The 22,361-nt window shown below is 42.0% G+C and overlaps 1 protein-coding gene across 1 annotated transcript in view; it reads left to right on the top strand.

Annotated features, from left to right (window-relative positions):
• The window catches only part of ABCA3 (ATP binding cassette subfamily A member 3), an 899,850-nt gene that overhangs the window by 560,958 nt on the left and 316,531 nt on the right, over positions 1–22,361 (top strand). The gene's annotated exons all lie outside the window — the stretch shown is intronic.

The raw sequence follows: 22,361 nt of genomic DNA, 5'->3' as shown, positions 1-22,361 counted from the left end.
TCAATCAGCAATTCTGTATAGTCCCTGCCTATTTTGTGCATAGTTCAGTTGTTGGAGTATCCCACTCATCCCTTCTCTTATCCAAGTTCTCGATAAAACCTAAAAACCAAAGAAACTGGACTGGCTCTTGTCTGAGGTAATCACACTTGGAAATATGCTTAAATGTCCTACTATTGCTAATGGTAAAACAGGGGAAACCAAACTCAGCGGCTCCCATGGGAGTACTGCTACATTTGTAATAGAAATAAGCAGGACAGATCCTCTTTACTGTGATATCTGGTGTCAAAAAGACCTCAGATCTCACATCTACACCTAAAAGCAAAAAAAAAAAAAAAAAAAATTATTTTTTTCAGCACGAAAAAAAAAATGGGCCCTTTAGGGCCGTTGGGAGGAAGCGACGTATGATGTCGCTTTGGTCCTCAAAGGCCATAGAGTCGAGTGGGGGCCATCTTGCCCTCACTCGACTTCCTGCCTGAGACATGAATGGACGGGATTGTTTCCCTCGCTGCCGCCGCCTCTGGTAAGTGGGGAAAACGACTGGGAAGTTGCGAGGGGGGGGGGGTGCACCTCTCCCGCCGCCCATAAAAGTAATTACGTGGTGAATCCACCTCTGGGACCACTTTTATGTGAAAGAGTACTGCCCGTCCTGTAAGAAAATACTGGGGTTATGGCAGCTATCTGCTGCCATAACAACGGTATTTAAGGTCAAAGTACCAACGTAAAACTGCGGCGGGCGGTCCGGAAGTGGTTAAAGTTCTTGTGAGTGTAAAGCCAGGCCTCACAATACTTTTGGTAATATAGTGTATATATACTGTATATACTATCTAAACTAGTATATTGTTGTAAATGTAAACAATAGTAATCCAGTGATATTTTGATCTCAGATCTAAAATTACTCCATGAATCAGCAAGGAACCAAATGTTCAGATAGTAAATGTATTATTTGTAATAAGGTTTTGCTCTGCACACTATTATTTCATCAGTCCAATTTTTGGTAAAATTAAACTTTGTATATTATTTGCATTACAAAACCCTTTGTTCCTTGCAAAAGCCTTTCTTGAAATGGAAATGAAAGGCCTCCTTGATCCAGGACACAGCCCCCGTTTCCAAAACCACTTTTCTGCCCACTCTTACAATTAGGCAGCGTTTTGTTCTCAGGAGCTGTAGCATTTTCTGCCTCCGTAACAAACTCAAAAGCAATTTCTAAGGAGACCTCCATTTGTCACCCTTCTGCTTAGTTTGACTCATTTTTAATCGGAGAACAGATTTGTTCTAAAAGGATAATTAATGTTTAAGAAATAAATATCACCTCTGAGACACGGCACAATTCAATTTATTGCTTATGCTGCTGCTGACGGGGGTGGCACGTGAAGTGGATAGCCAGGAGGGTTTGACTTTTACACAAACAGATTTCTGAAGTGTTCGGAAGTTGTAGTGTGCCGTAATTTAATCAACAGTCAGTTCAAACAGGAGTACTAATATGCACAGTATAGTAATCCATAACACCCAATTAGATTTCACCTTTTATCAGTTTTGCACAGTCAACGCCGCAATGTTTGCTGATTGATTAGTATAAATTATTGAATGGTACACATTTTTCTTTGATTCCTAATTAAATCCTAATTAAATGCGCAGTTTAAATTAATTTTATAGACATATTATTTATCTGGTTTTTATGAATTTTGCATTTTCACCTGTTTTTCTCACCTATTTTTATATTTTATCGATTCTGCCTGCTGAAAGCTCTGGTTGCTAAGCTTGTAACCTCTTTAAACATCAAGAGCCTCTTACTTTTGGACTTCAGTCGTCCACAGGGTCCATATATTGGGACTAAGTCGCTGGAATATCATCTTCTATTATTGAACCATGATGACTCTTTTGGTGACGATCTCTTGTTTTAAAACCCGCCAACAGTGTATATTGTACAGTGACAGAGTGCATAGGAATAGTCATAGCCAACACGTTCACCCCTGAAGAAGCGTATCCGCTTCAAAATGCATTGGGTATCTTTTGTGTTGTAGCTTGACCACCTTGTGCTTTGTACATTCATTGGAATACACTGCTTGTATCTGTTTTAATATTCTTTATTGTTAATACATTTTTTCAAATAAAATCATACTATTGTATTCTATTTTTGACTATTAGTGCCTTAAAAGTCCCACACCAGGGGAACTTCCTTTCTTCTATTACTTTAACCACTTAAGCCCCAGCCCTATTTCGGACACTTTTTGTTTACAAGTTAAAACCAGTATTTTTTCCTAGAAAACTACTTAGAACCCCCAAACATTATATATATATATATATATATATATATATATATATATATATATATTTTTTAGCAAAGACTCTGGAGAATAAAATGTCGGTCATTGCAATATTTTTTGTCACGCGGTATTTGTGCAGCGGTCTTTAAAACGCCATTTTTTTTTGAAAAATCACATTTCACTGCATTTAAAAAATACTAAACAGTAAAGTTAGCCCATTTTTTTCTATATTGTGAAAGATGATGTCACCCTGAGTAAATAGATACCCAACATGTTACGCTTTAAAATTGCGCCCCCCCCGTGGGATGGCGACAAACTACGGTCAATAGAGATCTCAATAGGCGATGCTTTAAATTTATTTAATGGTTACCAGTCTAGAGTTAGAGTGTAGCTCTTTTTTTTAAATTATTGCTCACACTCTGGTGATCGCGGCGATACCTCACATGTGGGGTTTGAACAGCGATTTCATTCGCGGCTCGACTTCCGTATACTTTTTTTTTTGTGCGCGAGCTAACGGTGACGGTGGCGGCTAAAATTTTTTTTTTTCCTATTTATTTTATTTTTTTTTTTAAAAAAAAAAAAATCTGATCACTTTTATTGCTGTCACAAGCAATGTAAACATCCCTTGTGACACCAATATGTAGTGACAGGTACTCTTTATGGAGGGATCGAGGGTCTAAAAGACCCTAGACCCCTCCACTACACTTCCATGTATGCAAAACGCCGAAAACTGCGTTTTTGCATACAGCCGTTTTTTAAATTTGCCGCCTTTCGCAGCACAGTAACCCGGAAGTGACGTCAAGGACGCCGCCTCCGTGTTACGTCATCGGAGACCCGATCAAAGCCGTTTCCGGCTTTAATCGGGACTCCATCCAGCCGGTGGACGTGCCGGCTGGGTGCTCGGGGCTCCCGCTGGGACGGGAGCTCCGAGCAAAGTCACGGAACGCGGCGGGAGGGGGGGACGTCCCATCCCGCTCACCCGGGTAGCGATCGAGCGGCTCCCGAGCCGCATCGGCCGTTACCGACGGAAAGCCGACCGTTGGCACTAAACCACGGTACTGGGATGGTGTCTCTAGCTAGAGGCATCATCCCGGTATACTACCGCAAAGTCTGCAGACGTAAATATACGTCAGTATGTGGTAAGTGGTTAAAGGCTTGTTCTCATATGCAGCAACTCTTGCCGACCCTCATAAAAGTGTTCTGAGGGTGTTTAACAAGCAATTAGCAACATAAAAGTAATGGCAGAAAAAGACTGAGTAGTCCATCGAGTCTGCTTTATTTTTTGTTTTTTCCGTTACTTTATTTTCTAAGTAAAGATCTATGTTTGTCCCAAGCATGTTTGAAGCCATTTACTGCTGACTGTCTCGCTACTTCTTGCGGGTAGATTATTCCGAGCATCAACTACCCTTTCAGTAAAATAATACTTTCTAAAATTAGTTTTGAACTTTCCTCCGGTTAGTTTGAGGTAATGTCCCCATGTTCTTGATTTTGGTTTCATATTGAAAAAACTGCCCTTCTGAACCTTATTCACCTCCTTGATGTATTTAAAGGTTTAATCATGTCTCCCCTTTCCCTTATTTTCGACAGACTATACATATTAGGTTCCTTAAGTCGCTCTTGATATGTTTTATCCCCCAGATCTTTCACAATTTTTGTTACCCATTTCTGGATACTTTCTATGTTATCAATATCTTTGTGTAAGTTAGGTCCCCAGAATTGGACACAGTATTCTAAATGAGGTCTCACTAAAGATCTATAAAACGGAATGAGAACCTCCTTCCTCCTGCTGGTGATCCCTCTAGTGATGCATCCTTGAATTCTTTTCACTTTCCCCACTGCCTGGTCAAACTGATTGCTCATTTTGCAATCATCTTAAACAAGTACCCTCAAATATTTTTCCTCTGTGGTTCTGGCTAACACTGTACCCTCAATGTTGTACACTCACAAGAAATAATTTTTCCTTAGGTGCATTATTTTACATTTGGAAATATTGAACTGCAGTCTCCACTGCTTTGACCAATGAGCAATGCCAAATCATATTCCATGTTACAGACACCTCCAGGGATATCAACCCTGCCTCTTCACTCCCTGTTTTACAAATCAATGTCAATGAGGTCAATTCACTAAGAGTTTAATAATGGAAAAACAAAATGTGGTAAAATAATGCATGCTGTAAATCAGTTGCGAAAGTTCATTTCACTAAGAATTTAGTGTTAAATAACAACTGCTGTATTTTTTCGATTGTTCGGGAACTACCGCATCTTCTCATGTGGTAATTTATCACAAGTGTCGGTGGTTAAGTGTGGTTTAAGGTCATTACTTTATAACATTTTACGTTTATTTACATGCCTGTTATTTTTCTTTTGCAAAAACTATTTTTTAATCTAACATTTTTTACAGTGATCTGTATTTGGAGGCATTGAAATTTAAACTACCTTCTCAAATTTATGTCTCCTGATGCTTGGTAATCCGAGCTGTCTTTTCCATGTGGAACTCTGTTGCCTGAAAATAGCTGTTAAGATGTGTTGCACTCCTTTATTAAATCCATCGTGTCATACATTCATAAATTTTTTTTTGTAAATATATGGCCTACTACAGCTGTTAAAAGTGCTCTTTACTAGATTGTTCTAGTTTTTTGGCTTAGTTCTGTGCTGCTGCCTATGTTTATATTGTGGAAACTAAAGAAAACTATATATTTGTAATAATTTTTTAAACATTTTTATTTATTTTACATGTTCCTTTCCAAGTTTAACTTGTTTTCATGGTGTATATCGGCCGTCACTAAATGGCGGCCCACGGTCCATTGGCGGCCCGCACGATGCTTTCACCCGGACAGCGAGGCCGCCTCCTGTATTCATTCAATCGTTTGCTGGGACCGCAGGTGTCCCAGCAACCAGTGACGTACTGTGTGTGCGCTGCGGCTCCCGGCCGGTGTCCTGTCGGGCCGCGAGTAGGGGCGTGACGTCATGCACGCGCCCCGCCCCCCCCGCTCATGACTGTGGCTCCCATTCAGCCAGGCAGCGAGTTGGGGCGTGACATTATGTGCACGCCCCGCCCCCCTACTCGTGGCTTCTGGCTCGGCTCCTGGCTCCAGGTATGTGGAGCACAAGGGGAGAAAGCAATGTGGTCATAGCTGCACTTAAAGCTGATGGGAGGTTTTTAAAGTGTGCAGATTGATGGGCATATTTTGTAGTGCTCATTAGAGTGCCCCATAAAAAAAATGTGCCCATCAGAGTGCCCCCTAACATAAAATGTGCCCATCCGCATGCCCCTTATTTTATGTTAAGGGGCACTCGAATGGGCATATTTAATGTTAAGGGGCACTCTAATGGGCAGATTTAATGTTAAGGGGCACTCTAATGGGCATATTTTATGTTAAGCGCAACGCTGATTTACACGTTTTGTTTTGCCCCCTAACATAAAATGTGCCCATCAGAGTGCCCCCTAACATAAAATGTGCCCTTCAGAGTGCCCCCTAACATAAAATGTGCCCATCAGAGTGCCCCCTAAAATAAAATGTGCCCATCAGAGTGCCCCCTAACATAAAATATGCCATCAGCGTGCCCCTTATTTTATGTTAAGGGTCACGCTGATGGGCCTATTTTATGCTAAGGGGCACTCTGATGGGCATATTTTATGTTAGGGGGCACTCTGATGGGCATATTTTATTTTAGGGGGCACTCGGATGGGCATATTTTATGTTAAGAGCAACGCTGATGAACACGTTTTGTTTTGCCCATCCTTCTGAGTCATAGCAAAGACTTCAGATTCGGACCTCGGCCCAAAGAAAATTTTAGCAACCGGACCTCCTTGAATTTTAATTCATTACCCCTGGTGTATATAATCAAAAGTATTACAGTGGCCACTTCAAGAGGTCACTTATAGCTGGAGTAATTTTCATGGTTGACATACTCTATTGTTGCACTTTTCTAAACAATGTTTACCTTAAAAAAATATATATATGTATAAAGTGTCAACTTTCTGTGGGTCTTCTGTGGGTGGAATTAGACTCCTCTCTGAGGGCAGTATTGCACCCCTTTCTATGGGTGTTCTGTGGGTGGAATTAGGCCCCTTTCTGTGGGTGTTCTGTGGGTTGAATTAGGCTCTCGATGGGAGAAATGCCCCTTTCTAAGGGTTTGTATAGGCTGCTCTGTCTGGTACCACACTGGTTACCGCCACCAAAAAGGTGGTGTTCAATATCGCACCTTTTTTAGTTCCTGTTTCATTTGTGAATTGGACTTAACAGATTACCGCACAATGTTTTACATTACTGTCAAATGTATTTTTTTCGTTGTTTATCGCAAAAATCTTTCTTTTTTTTTAATGAATTGGACTTTATTTACCACATGCGATAATTTATGCAAATTAGTAACATGATACCCTTACTGCATGCGTTAAAGCTTAGTGAATTGACCCCAATGTCACAAATGCATGCATTGCATGTGGTGGCGTGGTTTAATTTTTGGTGTAGCACTAACCCCGTAGGGACTGCTGGATATCCACTGTGAGGGTCCCCATGGTTACCAACACATGGTTATAAGCAAATGCAATTCTTACATTCCTCTTGGCTCTTCACTTCAATAAACAGCCCAGGGGTATTTGGTTGTTTTGTTGTTTATTTTGTAATGGGGATAGGAGAAGGGAATAGTGGGATACTCCAATTTAACTATTTACAATATCTGAGAACTTCTATCTTCTCTAATTCACTTTTAGATATGGAACAGCCAAGGTATTAAGGCTCTTGCTTTCTCTCAAGACGACTTGGTGGACCATATCTTATTTCATCTTCAGGATACTCTCCCTAGCATCCTCTTTCTACTGATACCTGTCCACTGAATATCCTATGAACAGGGGTGGCCCCCCAGGTCAGGCCCCTTGACACGAGTCCCTGTACTCACGATACTGCAGCCACAGGGTCTCCAATGTCTCCCCTCTCAGTCAGCTTCCCTGGACCTCTGGGTTCAGCTCCTCTCAACCGCTCCTCTGGCCCTCAGAACACCTCCTGCGACCTCATGGCACCTCTACAGATGAGGAGGCAGCCGTCCCCTCCCTCTGGGACTCCGCTCTCCAACGAAAGACCTGGAGCACATGTGCTCCTGGCTTTTATACAGTATCCCAGCATGCACCGATGCGACCTGCCCTCTGCCAATCATCAGGACTGTATCAAAAGCCTATGCACCCATTTGTCAGGTTTTCTCCCACTGTCCAACATGCCTCCCTATTGGACCAGCGTGAAACACTCTCTAGACTGAATGAATGGCATACTGAGCACAATGAGCAGACCTCACTAACAGATCCTGCTCCCTGGTAGGCAGAGAACAAAATAGATTTACCCGCAGCCCCTCTAGTAAGCAGACAGAGCTCAAAACTATACTCTCTTACTAGCACCTACCTAGGAGGGTGCTACACTCATCCCCCGCCAAAATGAGCCATGTCCTCACTGACTCTGGGCAGCCGCCCCTACAAAAATTATTTGTATAAAAATTTTATGGAGTATCCCACAAACTTGAAAAAAGGGGAAAAGGGAAGTAACATATATACAGGACTATGGGGCATACCCCATATAAGGCATACCCCATATGTGGCCAGTGAATACAATATATTACGTAAAAAAATATATGACTCTGCTGTACAAATATTCACACATTTATGTACATATACCAATTGCATTTAGATCAATACACCCCCTGCCAAACAAAAGTCTGCTTGACAGGCTAAGACAACATTATCCTATCTAGCAAACTGAATACCATATCATACAATATGGTATAGAAATTAACATTGAGCAGTGAAGGGCCTAATCAGACCCAGAAGTCCTATGCAAGCCTGCAAAGGAAACAAAGTTAAGCACAAAATGTACATTGTTACCTAGACTGTCCTCTCCTCAGAGGCAACCTTCTCACCAACATTATCTCTAATTGTGACATTCCCGTAGAGATCTTCATCACTCCAGGCCCGCTAAGAGCACGCTTGACTCGACGTTCCATTGTCTACCTGTAATAGACAACAAACAGATCCTGCCAAGCTGACTAGCTAACACTTCACCATTGATTCCTACTGGGAATCATATTTTTGACTAAATAATAGGCACAGTCCATCTCAGACACCAGGGCACTGACTCTCTTTCCTATTATAGTCAGATCCACAAGTTCAGAATGAAGAAATGCGGAGTCCACCTGACTGGTGTTCACAGTTTCCTCTCTTTCCTCTCTTTCTGTAACACCGAGGCAACACATCTCCTGGAGCCTAAACAAACTTGTGAGTTTCTGCAAAACTTCAAGGGGTTCTTCACTCTGAGATCTTCTTCTCGGAAGAGACAATGAGCTCCCTTCACCCTTTCCCAAGGTAGCAACTTACACATATTTCTTTTAACCAGCCCACTGGCCCGACAGGATCTTCACAAAGTTCCCTTTGAGCAAAGTATCTTTGTAAAGTGCCCTCTTCTGCTGTGCTTCAACCGTCCTGGCCTGTTGGCCCAAACTCTTTGCAAAGTGTCTCCAGTAACAGCTAAGGATCCTGGCCCCTTGGCCCAAAGGATCTTGGCAAGGTGTTCGGTAGACATAGCTTCTTGTAGCAAGCTGTAGCACAGAGTTACAGTACCAGCCAAAGTTCTTTCAGCAGGAAGTCTTTGTGGACTAGAGGGTTGGCCCTCTACCACTTGAAACTGCACAGTAATAGTTGTTTCGCTGGATCCCAATTCCTCTTGCAAGGATAGAAGGGAAAGGCAATTTGGAAATAGGGCTTACGGCCCTAGCCATAACTTTTTTTTTTCTTAACTGGTGAAGTCTCTTTGGGCTCTCTAGCCCCTTTTCTTTTTAGCAACATTACATCACTTGGTGAACATCCATGCTAACTAGCCTCGTAACACTACCATTCCCAGCAGGGATTGGAACTCTACATCCTCAGCAGTAATAGTCAGGATGAGGTATCCGAACAGTCTTTCCCACAGAATCCTGAACTCAAACAGCCCAAGCCTGGCCTGTTCCATTTGGGCGATGAATTTCCACAAGATCAATGTTAATGGACCGCCCCAAGTTCCAATTAGCCTACACAGATAAGAAGGTGTCCCACAACTCAGGCCTCTTCTGATCGCGATATGGCTTGGGTATATAAAGGAAATCCCAAACCGATTCATTGCACCATCCCTCTCTCTTGGCCTCTATCTCCTCCATAATCTCCCGACCACCTTCTTCTGGATCAGGAGCTGGCATCGAGAGAACCTGGGAAGTCTTTGCCTGTCTCCTTTCCCAGGTGGGGTGTATAGGGTCTCCTCCCTCTTGATGAGACTGGAATAGGCCTTATTCTGATCCCAAGCCTGAGTGTAGGGGATAAATCTGGTACCCTTGTGGCATAGGCCTCACAGAACCCCAAGTTCCTGGCATACTGCATACAAATGACAGCCCCCTCGGTCTCATAATTGAGTGAACTAGGACTTGCAGAGCTGCTCCTCCTCTTTTAACCATTCCCATTCAGTCTCGTCTTCGGACTTCCACACGTCGATGCCCTCTTCCAGGGACCCAAACCGACATTGGAAGCAGGGTGACCCTATATCAATGGCTCCATGAGCAGACCTCACTAACAGATCCTGCTCCCTGGTAGGCAGAGAACAATATAGATTTACTTGCAGTCCCTCTGGTAAGCAGACAGAGTTTAAAACTATACTCTCTCACTAGCACCTACCAAGGAGTGTGCTACATTTGCATGTGTACAGCCCTGAGCAGTTGTTTGTCCTTCTTTAGGTAAGCAGTTGAGAGCAATAAAACTGTTGCCCAACCTCCTGCTTTTACCACCCCCTGGCCACCTGTGTAAACGAGCACTTAAAATCGGTTTATGTTTTTATACAGTGCCAAAAAATTCAGATGACGTGGCTAGTTTAGATAAAACTAGTGCTGAGAGGTATATTAATGGCTGCAGTGGTCTATCTCTACCATACATGCTTCGGTTCATTACAAGAGATCTGTGTTTTGGGACTACAGGATGATATGCTCTGCCCCCTTATCATTACAGGAGCATCTGACGAGGGATTCCTGGAGGTTATCTGCAGCTGCACTATGAGAGTCATTAAACTCTGTGTATACATCGCAGTGCTCAAATATACCAGTTGCCATGGTAAGCAACGTTAACTGTGTAATTCCCGGCGATAGAGAGCTAGACCCTCCAGCAGCTACTGTATAAGCCCAGTGCCACTGAAATAAGTGTGGGGCTTTTATGGTAATGAGGTTATATTGGGTCTGCACAACAGAAGCAGAATTACAGGCATACAAAAAAAAATAATAAAATACCAATTACATGTAGATGTTCATTCCTTTAAAATATAATGAAATGCAATTTTAAACACAACTAAGCAAAGTACCTGCATCTGTCAAGATACCAACCTTTGTCATTCCTTGCATGCCAGAGAGGGGCACTTGGAGCCAACTAGGGTCTGCTGACTGGGGGAGAAAGCAGAATGAACAGAGCTGATGACTTATTGTTGCTACTCTTTCACTGTCTAATCAGCATACCACAGACCAGGAAGTAACACAACCATTGCCATTCCACGCTGCATTATTTTAACTAACAATTATGCGGTCATGCGACGCTGTACCCAAATACAATTGATGTCCTTTTTTTTTTTTTTATTAGTAATGGCAGTGATCAGCGATTTGTAGCAGGACTGTGACATTTCGGCGGATAGATCAGACCCCTAACTGACATTTTTATGAGGACCAGCCGCCGCGGCTCGTGTGCGTGTGACCAATCAAAATACGCTTTTTGCGGTTTTTTTTACCAAACATATGTAGCATAAACAAATTGGCCGAAAATGTTAAAAAATTTTGATTTTTAAATTTTTTTTTTGGGGAATTTCATATAAAAAAATTTGAAAAATATTGTTATTTTTGCAAAATTGACGCTCTTTTTTTGTTTATAGCGCATGATCAAAAAATCGCACAGGTGATCAAATACCACCAAAAGAAAGCTCTGTTTGTGGGAAAAAAAGGACGTCAAATTTTTTTAGGTACAGCGTCGCACGACCGCGCAATTGTCCGTTAAAGTCACGCAGTAAAAAAATCGCAAAAACCCCCTGGTCTTTTAGCAGCCAAATCCTCCGGGGCTTAAGTGGTTAAGGACCAAGCCTATTTCTGAAACGTGTTGTTTATAAGTTAAAAATCTGTATTTTTAGCTAGACTTACTTAGAATCCCCAAACATTATATATATATATATACAGTATATATATATATATTTTTTAGCAAAGACTATGGAGCAGTGGTTCTTAACCTTGTTGGAGGTACTGAACCCCACCAGTTTCATATGCGCATTCACCGAACCCTTCTTAATTGGAAAAATAAAATATGATTTTTTCAAATTCAAAACATAGGTATATATTTAAGTACAGTATATATTTATACATAGGTGCACAAAATGAACAAAACCATTAAGAACATAGAACAAAACCATGATTAAAACATGATTTTCACACAAAAACAAAAACATAATAATGAATTTGGGATAACTTAACTTCACCCACTTTTCCCAGCATGATATTCACCATCTTCAACACAGCTGGTTTTATGAGTGTTTCACCAATGGTGTGTGGTTTGCCCTGCTTTGCGATCAGGTAAGCAACTTCGTACGATGCTATGAGGATCGGTTTGTTGATGGGTACAAAGCCAAGAACAGGCAGACTAGCCTTTTCATCGAATCTGGCTCTCTTCACCTTGAATTCAGCGAGCGTTGTGTTCTTGTATTTTCCATCTCCATGCAGCTTAAGGAAGTGTTCTCTTAGTTTTGCCGGTGCTAGACTAGAATTGCTAAACTTGGCATTGCAAATCATGCAGTTAGGACGCTGACTCCCATCACGTTCCGTTATACATGTGAATCCATATTGTACATATTCGTCCGACCACTTTCTTTCTTTGCTCGATATAGTTAGTATGAAGGGATTAAAATATTAAGAAAGAAATCACACGACGTACCATCACGATTCACGACAGTTACAATTCGACTACTGGGCGCCAAATTCCCTGCAGCACAGATAGGCCAAGCGATGTTGTGTGATCACCTGCAGCCAATGAGCGGGGCGTGTCATCACGAATCATATAAGTCGGGTGTGTGTCTTGACCTCCGCCTAACCCGTGAGAATGACTCACCGAACCCCTGGGGTTCGATCGAACCCAGGTTAAGAACCACTGCTCTGGAGAATAAAATAGCGGTTGTTGGAATATTTTTTGTCATGCGGTATTTGTGCAGCAGTCTTTCAAACTCAATTAAAAAAAAAAAATAATTCACTGCAAAAAAACTAAACAATAAAGTTAGCCCAACTTTTTTGTATATTGTAAAAGATGATGTCACGCTGAGTAAAGATACCCAACATGTTACAGTTTAAAATTGCGCACACTTGTGGAATGGCGACAAACTAAGGTACCTAAAAATCTCCATAGGCGACACTTTAAACATTTTTAATGGTGATACTTCACATGTGTGGTTTGAACACAGTTTTAATTTGTGGGCGCGACTTACGTATGCATTTTCTTTCGTGTGCAAGCTCACGGTGACATAAAAAAAAAAAAGAAAAAAAAAAATCTGATCACTTTTATTGCTGTCACAGGGAATGTAAATATCCCTTGTGACAGTAATAGGCAGCGACAGGTACTCTTTATGGAGGGATCGGGGGTCTAAAAGACCCCCGACCCCTCCACTGCATTTCAAAGTATTAAAAATGCAAAAATTTGCCTTTTTTGAATACTGACAGTTTTTTAAATTTGGCGCCGTTAGCCGCCGAGCAAACCAGAAGTGGCGTCATGAAATGTTTCATTTCCGGGTTAATACATCAGAGACCCGATTAAAGCTGAATCCTGCTTTGTTCGGGACTCCAACCAGGCAGCAGATGTGCCGTCTGGTTGCTCGGGTCTTCTGGTGGGACAAAGCCGCTGAAGGCAGCGGGGGGGGGGGGGAATCCCCTCCCACTCACTGGGATCACTGCTGAGCCACATCAGCGGTTATCTTCTGAAAGCCGACCGCCGGCTCTAAAGAATGGTCCCGGGATGATGCCTGTAGATGCATATCACCCCGGTACAACCACTTCTCAAAGCCGACATACAGATACATTGATTTGCGGGAAGTGGTTAAAAGAATGTAAAATACACGCTCGGTGTAAATAAGGAAAAATAGCAGCCACTTAGCAAACCGTGATACTAGTTAGTAAATTATTAAGGGGGGAAAAAGCAGCGCTTCAAATAGTGCAACAATATATAACATTCAGTTGTATATACAAAGTGAAAAAGTGTCCATGTGCAAAATAGAACTCAATCTTAATAATGCAACACAAAAAAAAAAACAGTCCAATGACTGAATGATCCGTCACCAGCAGCACCCTGAAACTCACGCTTCTTACCAGATGTCCAGGACCATAAATTATAATGGTCAAACAGGCAGTGGCAAGTGTATCCAGGAGGGTAACCGTCATATGGACCACAGATCGTATAGGGGAGACTCAATGATTAAAAAAAAGGAAAACTCCCATAGTGAAGCCCATCATGATATAAAAAGTATGAAAATTATAATATAAAAATCCTTGATGCGAAAGCGAATAATCCTTAAAGTGACTGAATCTCTTTCAAACATACCTTTTTTCTTCTGATAATTACTGTCAACAAACTCCTCAGTTTGCAGATCTTTCCTTCCGGTAGCCTAAATTCCAGATTGATCATGTCAATAGTATTGCCAAAAGATTCTAGACAATTAGACAGTCCGGATGTCTTCTCATGTGCTAGAGGGACTCCAAACTGTGAACACATCTTAATAAATGTGTCCAATAAGTACGTACAATCTGTAGAGTCCCTCCCACCCATAAACAGGAAATCATCCAGATAATGAATAATAAAAGATGAACCTGTCAGCATAGATAGTACCCATTCCAAAAAAGAGGAAAAACACTCAAAATAAAAACAAAATAAAGAATAGCCCATCGGAAGGCATTTGTCAAAATAAAAAAAAGAGTCCAAAAAGAAAAACCCCAAAGAATGAAAGCAATCCGGATGAATAGGAAGTAGGCGAAAAGCAGATTTAATGTCTGCTTTTGCCAACCAAGCCCCTTTCCCCAGTTGTTTAAGTTTTATTAAAGCATCATCAAATGATGCCTAATTAACTAACGCTAAATTCTCATAAATCTGATCATTAAGGGAATCACCCCTAGGGTAGGATAGGTGAATTAACCTATAAGTATTAGGTTCCTTCTTTTGGACAATGCCCAGAGGAGAGATCCTAAAATCAGTAAACGGTGGAGATTTAAAAGGACCACCTCCCCAGTGACACCACTGGCAGCAGGCCCCCCTCCCCAGTGACGCCACTGGCAGCAGGCCTTGGCTTGGCAGTTGGGAAACACTGGAATAGGTAATTCAAATGGCTTTTAAAGGTACTTTTAGCAGACTAAAAGGAGAAACTAAGAGAATTTTTTTTTTTTTAAACTGTATATTACGGCAATAAACACATAGCAATATAACACATTAGACAAAGAAAACCATTGTGAGACTAGACAGTGAAACCCTTGTGGTATGAAACATCACATTCTGCAGGGAAAAAGATACCAAATAGCAAGGGTTACACCCTTAAACATGAAAGTGCTGCTCATTATTATCATACATTAATGCATTAAAAACTAATGAAGAAAACAAAAAAACAAGAGGGATATCAGAGAAATCAACCAGGCGCATTAGGTTGGAGTTATTTGCAACATGTCATAAGCAGGTGAGGGCTTTACACCATACCTTTTCATATTTTTTGAAGCAACCTCTATTTGTGTAGGTGTCTTTGTACAAGGGTAGGCTGTTGTTCACAAGCTGTTTCCAGAAGGGGAAGGATGGGGGAGAAGGCTTCCTCCACTGCATTGTGATAACCTTCTTGGCATAAAAAAAAAAGAGCAAACTGACCAAAGTACCCTCTGCTACAGTTGGGATTAGACATTTAACCAAGCCTAACAAGCAAACACCCATGGAGGGGTGTATTGAGATAGATGTAACTAAATTAATTAAGGCCAGAATCTCTTCCCAGTACCCTGCAACATTAGGGCAAGACCAGAAAATGTGGGAAAAAATCACCTCCCAACACTGACAAACTGGACGGTTCATTTTGTAGAGTCTGTAGGGGATGAAGTAGGGTCTGTGTACTATTTTGAATTGCACAAGTCAGTCTCGTAACGAAACCAAGGTCGGGAAAGGAAGATCCCAAACATTGTTGTCCAATTCTGGAATGTCAGGCAGCCAACTGGCCCTAAGGCTTTCTAAGGGAGATAAGGACACAAAAAAAAAATGAAAATAGAGACGAGAGGTAGGTTTCTCATCACACTCTGAGCGGAGCACATGTTCCAGTCCCGATTGGACAACCATACAGAAAGACTGTGGGAACTGGATATTAAAGGCATGGGAGAGCTGCAGATAACGAAAAAGATAATGTGCAGGAATATTACAACTGGAGGAGAGTTAAGACAGGGAGACTAAAGAATGTTGCGAAACCACCTGGGAAATCATTTTAACATTATATTTAGTCCAAGCATACGGATATGGCACCATATAAAAATGGGGGAGGGAAGGATTAAGCCATATTGGAAGGGCAAAAAAAAAAAGTTTACCCGTAGGGTTAACATACATTTTAGCTACAACAGAGAAAGCAGTGTCACCATCTTGACTGCTCTGTCTGACAATGGTATGTAAACTGTGCGTTTAGCTGTTTGCCTGTTTTCAGCTTTAGCTTAAGAAAGTTGTCGGCCTGAGACAACGTGCGAGTGTGAGGAGGAGGAGAAGGATAAAACATGACAGCCAATGCAGAGGTGTTGTGCTAGCTTTCAGCTTGTAGATTTTTTTCCGCTCATCCCAAAAGACACAGAGAAGGAAGAGGTCCCTGACATTTAGTAAAGCTGTGCAGGTTTTGAAAAGCTTGTTTTCAGAGAGTTTCACACGATTGACAGCAAATCTGCCAGGCAAGGAGATCGGGCGAAAGGTTAGATTGGCACACAAGAGGAGGAGGGCCTCATCACTTGTCAGCGCTGGCATGAGAGCAAAGCAGGCGAGCACTGTGTGTGATCAGAGCATATGACGGTACAGATGGCGCCTTCTATTTGTCTCAGATGTTAAGCTCTCTGCGTGGGCCGCTGTCTCCCCTAATCTTAAGTACAGGGGTCCCTCGAGAGGGAGCCGCTGTGCGTGGGAGAGACGTACAACTCACCCAAAAATTGCAGATATTTTTAACCCGATTGTTTGCTTTCCCGAGAGATATATTTTAGCTACTAGAAAGCCATCCAGACATAGTAAGGCACAAACAGAGCGTGATGATGATGTCCGAGGACTGCTCATCATTAAAGAGGTATTCAGGCGCTAATTAAGAGCAATAATTGCCGCTTTCCTATTAACATAATAAATGGCAGTATAAAGATGTGTCGGTGGGCAAGCGCTTAAAGGAACATTCAACTCCTATTTTTATGCAGATACTATGTTTTGAGGCTTTTTATTCATTTACAAATGAGTATAGGAGTATGCAATTAATTTTTAATAGTGACTCATTAAAGGGAAAATATAGTGTAGTTCTAATAAGCATATATTTTAGTTACTGTTTCAGTGTTAATCTTAAAGCTGAAGTTTAGGTATAATTTTTTGCAGTTACATTGTGTAATGGACCGTTTCAGCAGACAAGGGGTTAAAATCCGTTTAGGCGATATGCCCCTTTCTGAGAGACAGGCACAGCTACTGCAGAACACCAAACTCCCGAACTGGATACAAAATAGCACTTCAACCGGGAACCTCACGAATAGCTGCTAGCAGACGAACAGGAAAAGCATACATCAGCTTACACTCCTAGCAATCAGTCTCCAACAGCATACAGTGAATCCCCCCAAGAACGAGACAAAGCTCCGAGTTGAGGGTAAAACAGGAACAACAACAACATTTATTGGAAGAACACAGCACACTTTTATACAGAAATTGGAACATCCTTCCCCCAACAACCGCTTTCCCATTGGTCAATTTCACAGTACCTGCAGTCCCCCATAAGGTCCTCTCCAGACATGCAAATGAGGGCTCGAAAATGAGTCAGTAGTGATTGGTCAGATAGCTTGACCAGGAGGGCTGCTATGCAAATGAGGACTTGAAAATGAGTCAACAGGGATTGGTCAGATAGCTTTGACCAATGCAAGGAGACAGAAGCCCCAGGGGGCAATCAATGTACGCAATAGTCAGACACAGAACAATGGTTCCCTAACGAGCCCTCAATACACATTACTCTGAGTGTCAATACCTCCCTTAGCAGACAACAGGTGAGGTCATTAGCACACCTGACAATAGGTGAATGGGGAGCTCATCCTCAGAACTTCCTGGGATGACCATATTAGGAGTTGACTTCCTGTTCAGAGAGCTCATGGCAAATGGGAACAAAAATCTTCATATTACAAGGGAGACACCCTCCTGGTCACCCTGCATTCACCAAATCCATACGAATTAGAACCAGGGGCTGTTTATTCGGTAGATAGAATCTACCGAACGGCTGTGCAGAAAGGGAGAAATAAATCCTTCTGCACCGTAAAATTAACCCTTTAGCTGCCGGTCCATAATCCAAAGGCAGCAGACGGGCAACCAGGCTCCTCCAATGCAATGTGGCGAGGTTGGTCTCGTCACACATTGGTTCTTCTTTGACCATTGTACGTATGCATATCTCATACCTGACCAATCCCTGTGTAAGCTGCAAATCACTGTAGTAGTCACCGCTACTACAGTGATATCAGCAGTCTTCTGCGTGCAGTGCTTGGCGTCTGCAGTTCTGCAAAGCAACCACAGGAGGTCACTTGCTCAGCAAAAGCCTTGCATTTTTTTTGTCATTGAATACAAGGAGTTATCTGATTGGATGAGGTGGAGAGGTAAGACAGCAATTTCAGGATCCCCACCTTGTCCAATCAGAGTACACCTAGTATTCTTGTAAAAAAAACACAAGGCTTTTGTAAAGTAATCTGGATTCCCAGAAGCATAAAACCAGTGCGGACCTATGCTAAAACCAATGAGTGCACACTTGGTGCCCAGTGGCCTATTTCAGGTGGTTTGTTATTAAAAGGAGTTGCTGAATGGTCTGCAGCTTGTTCCCATGTTCCTGAGACCTGATCCTTTGTACCTGCTTACCTGTGTATGACCCGGCTTTCCTTTGAACCTTGCAACTGCTCCTGCCTAAAATCTGTTCACCTGATTACTCTGACTTCGGCCTGTTTACTGGATTTGTCTTTGCCTGCTGATTCTGTATTGCCTTGTCTGGCTGTTACTGACCTTAACCTGCCTCCTGGACTTGCTCTGCCTGCCGATTTGGTCCCTTTCTGCCCGGTTTTTGCTGACCAGTGCTTGTCTCCTGGTCCTGCTTCTGTCTCCTGCTCTGGTACCAAGCTGCTTCTGCATCCCGTTCTGAGGGATGCAACTGCCAGATCTACCCACTTGAAAAGTGGACATCACCAGCCAGCTACTCTGGCACTCGTGCCACTCCTTGCCTTTACATTCTCTTTCTCCATTTCTAGGAGTGTAGGAGAGACGGGAGGTACAAGGGAGGCCTCCATAACGTTCCAGTCTTTACTAGGTACATGATAGCTTTCTTTAAATGGCCGCACAGGACACCATGACTACTGTTTTAATTGTAGTAACAGCAACTACTACAGTGATTTTCAGTTTCAACAGGGATCAGTCTGGTATGCAAAAGTGTTACATTGGTGCAAGCTAGACAAATGTAACTATGCACAAAAAAATATACCTAAACTTCAGCTTTAAAGAAATCTTTTTATGTAACAATGACGTTTTTATTATTTCCATAGTTTCTTTAGTGCATTAAACACAGAAAGTTGTAGGTTAATCAAATCTCAAATCTGGCACACTGGTAGGAGCGATAGTGTTTAAGGATGTAAATAGGATGCATTTGCAGTTTTAAAGGAAGGCGCATGCGTTCCTGGGATTTGTAGTAAACAGGTAGCAGTGAATGTGACCACAATACATGCACACTGCTCATAACTAGGCACAGACAGTGAAAGGAAAAATGGTGGTGCAAAAAGAAATTATATGAATACTTTGTTTGCCGAAATGAGCATAGTGGGGATGTGTAGGGAATTATGCTGGTTTGTAAAAAGTACATTTTGTAGGGAAAGTTTAGTGACAGAAGCTGTGTCCAAAAAGGCAGTGGGCAAAGGACCAGTCATCAGTATTGGTTGTGGTCTGATTACTATGCCTTGGTCTGCGGTTTCTTTGTATAGAGGCATTTGTCTTGGTAGAGCGGGGCTTTGCTTCCTCATATAAGAGCCTCCAGCAAGGATAACAGTGAGAAACATAGAAGTGACCCCACCAAATTTCACTCCAAATCCAAGACCAGCAGTTAGGGGGTGCAGTGTCTTAGATCTCACACTGCAGATATATAGCTTTGGGGCTGTAGGCACTCTCACATACCAGGACACACACGGCTAATTTTTAGGAAGAATTCAAGACGAAGGATACAATTAGGGTACTGCAAGTATAACATGTTTGTTATTTTTTCTTTTTTTTTAAAGGAGACTTTACAATCACTTTAAGAAAAGATACAGGTATATAAGTAGTGAGTTGTTTGAAATGAGCCTGCTGACCCAAAGTAAATTTACTGGGTAGTATTGCAATGCAATAATCCTGGGATTCTGAACCGCACTACTGCTAAACGTATATGGAAACCAAGTGATGTTGGTATGAGACTGGATCTAAAAAATAGGGGGAAAAAATTGTGGTTAGATTAAAAGCAGCCTAGGTGTCAATAGATTGCAGTTACCCTAGCCTGGTGATGAGGGCAACAAATTTTATGGTGCCCTTCAGTACTAGTTATCTGAATAAAACAGGATTCCCTGCAATATTAAAACTGAATTTAAAGCGGGAAAAACTATATGATGTGTCAAATTATATGTAAGTAATAATTGGATAGCCATTCTATGTTTACATTGCACACAAAACAGCGGCCATCATCTCAATAGTTGTATGTTGAGGAGTCCGGTCTCATAATACAGAGGCATCTGCGGGGGACCAGTTGCTGCCCTAAAGTGACTCTGCTTGAATGAGAAATAAGTTACTCTCGCAGTCCCGGAGGGGCACCACAAGGGTTGATTTTTTGACATTCTTGTAGTTGGGATTTTTAATGTGTATTTTTATTGCAGAATTGAGGAAGACAAACACAGAACCGGTAGATGCAGGGCCGACACAAGGGGTGGGCAGGATGGGCAACCACTGTGGGCACAGTGGTGGTGGTGATGGAGGGGTGCCCCCCCCATCAAAAGCTAAAGATCAGTGGCTGGCAGCCAGTGGGTTGCAGCTTCATGTCTGCTCTGACAGCTACTGCTGTCACACCATGCTCCAACATGTCCACAATCCACCTCATCCACCCACAGCTGACACCATAAACACACCAGGCTTGTGCAACTACCTCTTAGCTGCTGTGAGAGTAGAACCTTGTGTTACATCTACATCTGGATAAATAAAAGTGGGGAAAAGCCCTAAAACGCATTCTGCTGTGTGGACTGGATCTTTGAAAAATTCTTCAATTGAAGCTAAACCTTGCGTAGTCCATCTCTTTATCTTTCTCGCTCTCTCTCTCCCCATCTCTCTATTTAACCACCCACTCATCCACCCACCCATCCCACACATTAATTTTGTCAAAACATTGTTTCAGCCAAACGAAACGTACGTTTATCTTCAAGCACTAAGTAAATTTATTGAATTTATTTATGGCTATCATCCCTTTACAGTCTATCATTCTTAATAGAGTAAGCTATTTACTCTATCCATTATAATAAATTTATAAAATTAAATTATCATGTATCAAAAGAGAACAATACATAATAACTGCTAAATATGGGCTATATGAGTCATCAGAAGAGATCTAATGAAAGGCATCTAGAAGAGGTTTCCCGATAAGCCTTCTCTGTGGCTGTTGATTCATCTGCAGACAATTCCATTGACGTTCCTGGAAACAAGATGCAAGTTCTCTCCTGCAGTTCTTGTAGTGTCAGATATAGACCCCAAGCTGTCACTGTTCTGACATTTTCTGTGTTAGACACAGAAAGCGGCACTAATCCTCTTCCAACAAAAAGCGAAGATAACAGCATTATGAGACTGGGAGTACAAAGGCTAGTGATGAGAGAACCAGATTAAATCATTCAGGTTCTGAACTTTCATATTCAGCCTGAAGAACATAAATTGGACAATCTGTGGGTGGTCTGTGGTAGCTGCAAACAATAGCCAACTTTACCCATGACTTGCCCCGTCATTCAATGGGAGAAGAACTGCAGAGCTTAGTTCTTGTTTTAAACTGTTTAATATAATGGTGTTCCCTGGGTGATAAAGGAAAAATGGAAGAAAAATTTAGATAAACAAAGTTCCCCATATATTCGTATGAGTAGATCAGTAAATGGAGCAGGCCACAAAAACCTTTACATGACCTTTAATGGATTCCTCATAGTGATATCACCAGGACAGTGATACAAGCAATCAAAGTTCAAAGCTAAGATTGGGGTGACATCTGCCTGGTAAAGAGTGGTGAAGACCAGGTAGGGCATAGGGCCCAGCCTTGAGTCTTGGGAGGGGGTGGATATGGCCTTTTGGCTTAGTTCGCCCTCTCTCATGGGGTCTCCCTTCGGGGGAGCCCCACCTAGTACTTGGGGTGGGCTGTTTCGGCAGTCCCCCTGGAGAACGGGGTCAGTCTGGTTTCGGCCAGACAGACCATAAGTACCTTATATCCCTACCAGATTGAGGTAAGGTAAAGGCAGTTTCTTTAGATAAACTTGTCACCTTGATAGTAGATCCAGGTCCACGTGAACGGTTAGCTCAATGGTCATAGGATCATGGAAGTAAAGGTAAAAGCGCAATAGCATAAAACCTTACAAACTAAATTAATTGGACACCACAGTGTTCGTGAAAAATGAATTCAATTGTGTAAAAGAATGAACCTCCACCAATAAAATTGATCACTGATGACAGTGAATAAAAAAACATGCAAAAAATAAAATAATGATGGGTACCCCTTACCAGAGGTGATAGAGGTAAACACCAAAATTGATAAACGTGTTATAGCTGAAGTCGCCTCTTACCGGACAA

Source organism: Pelophylax lessonae, assembly GCF_965119305.1.
Source record: "Pelophylax lessonae genome assembly, chromosome: 6".
NCBI lineage: Eukaryota > Metazoa > Chordata > Amphibia > Anura > Ranidae > Pelophylax > Pelophylax lessonae.
This window is presented reverse-complemented; position numbering and strand designations above follow the sequence as displayed.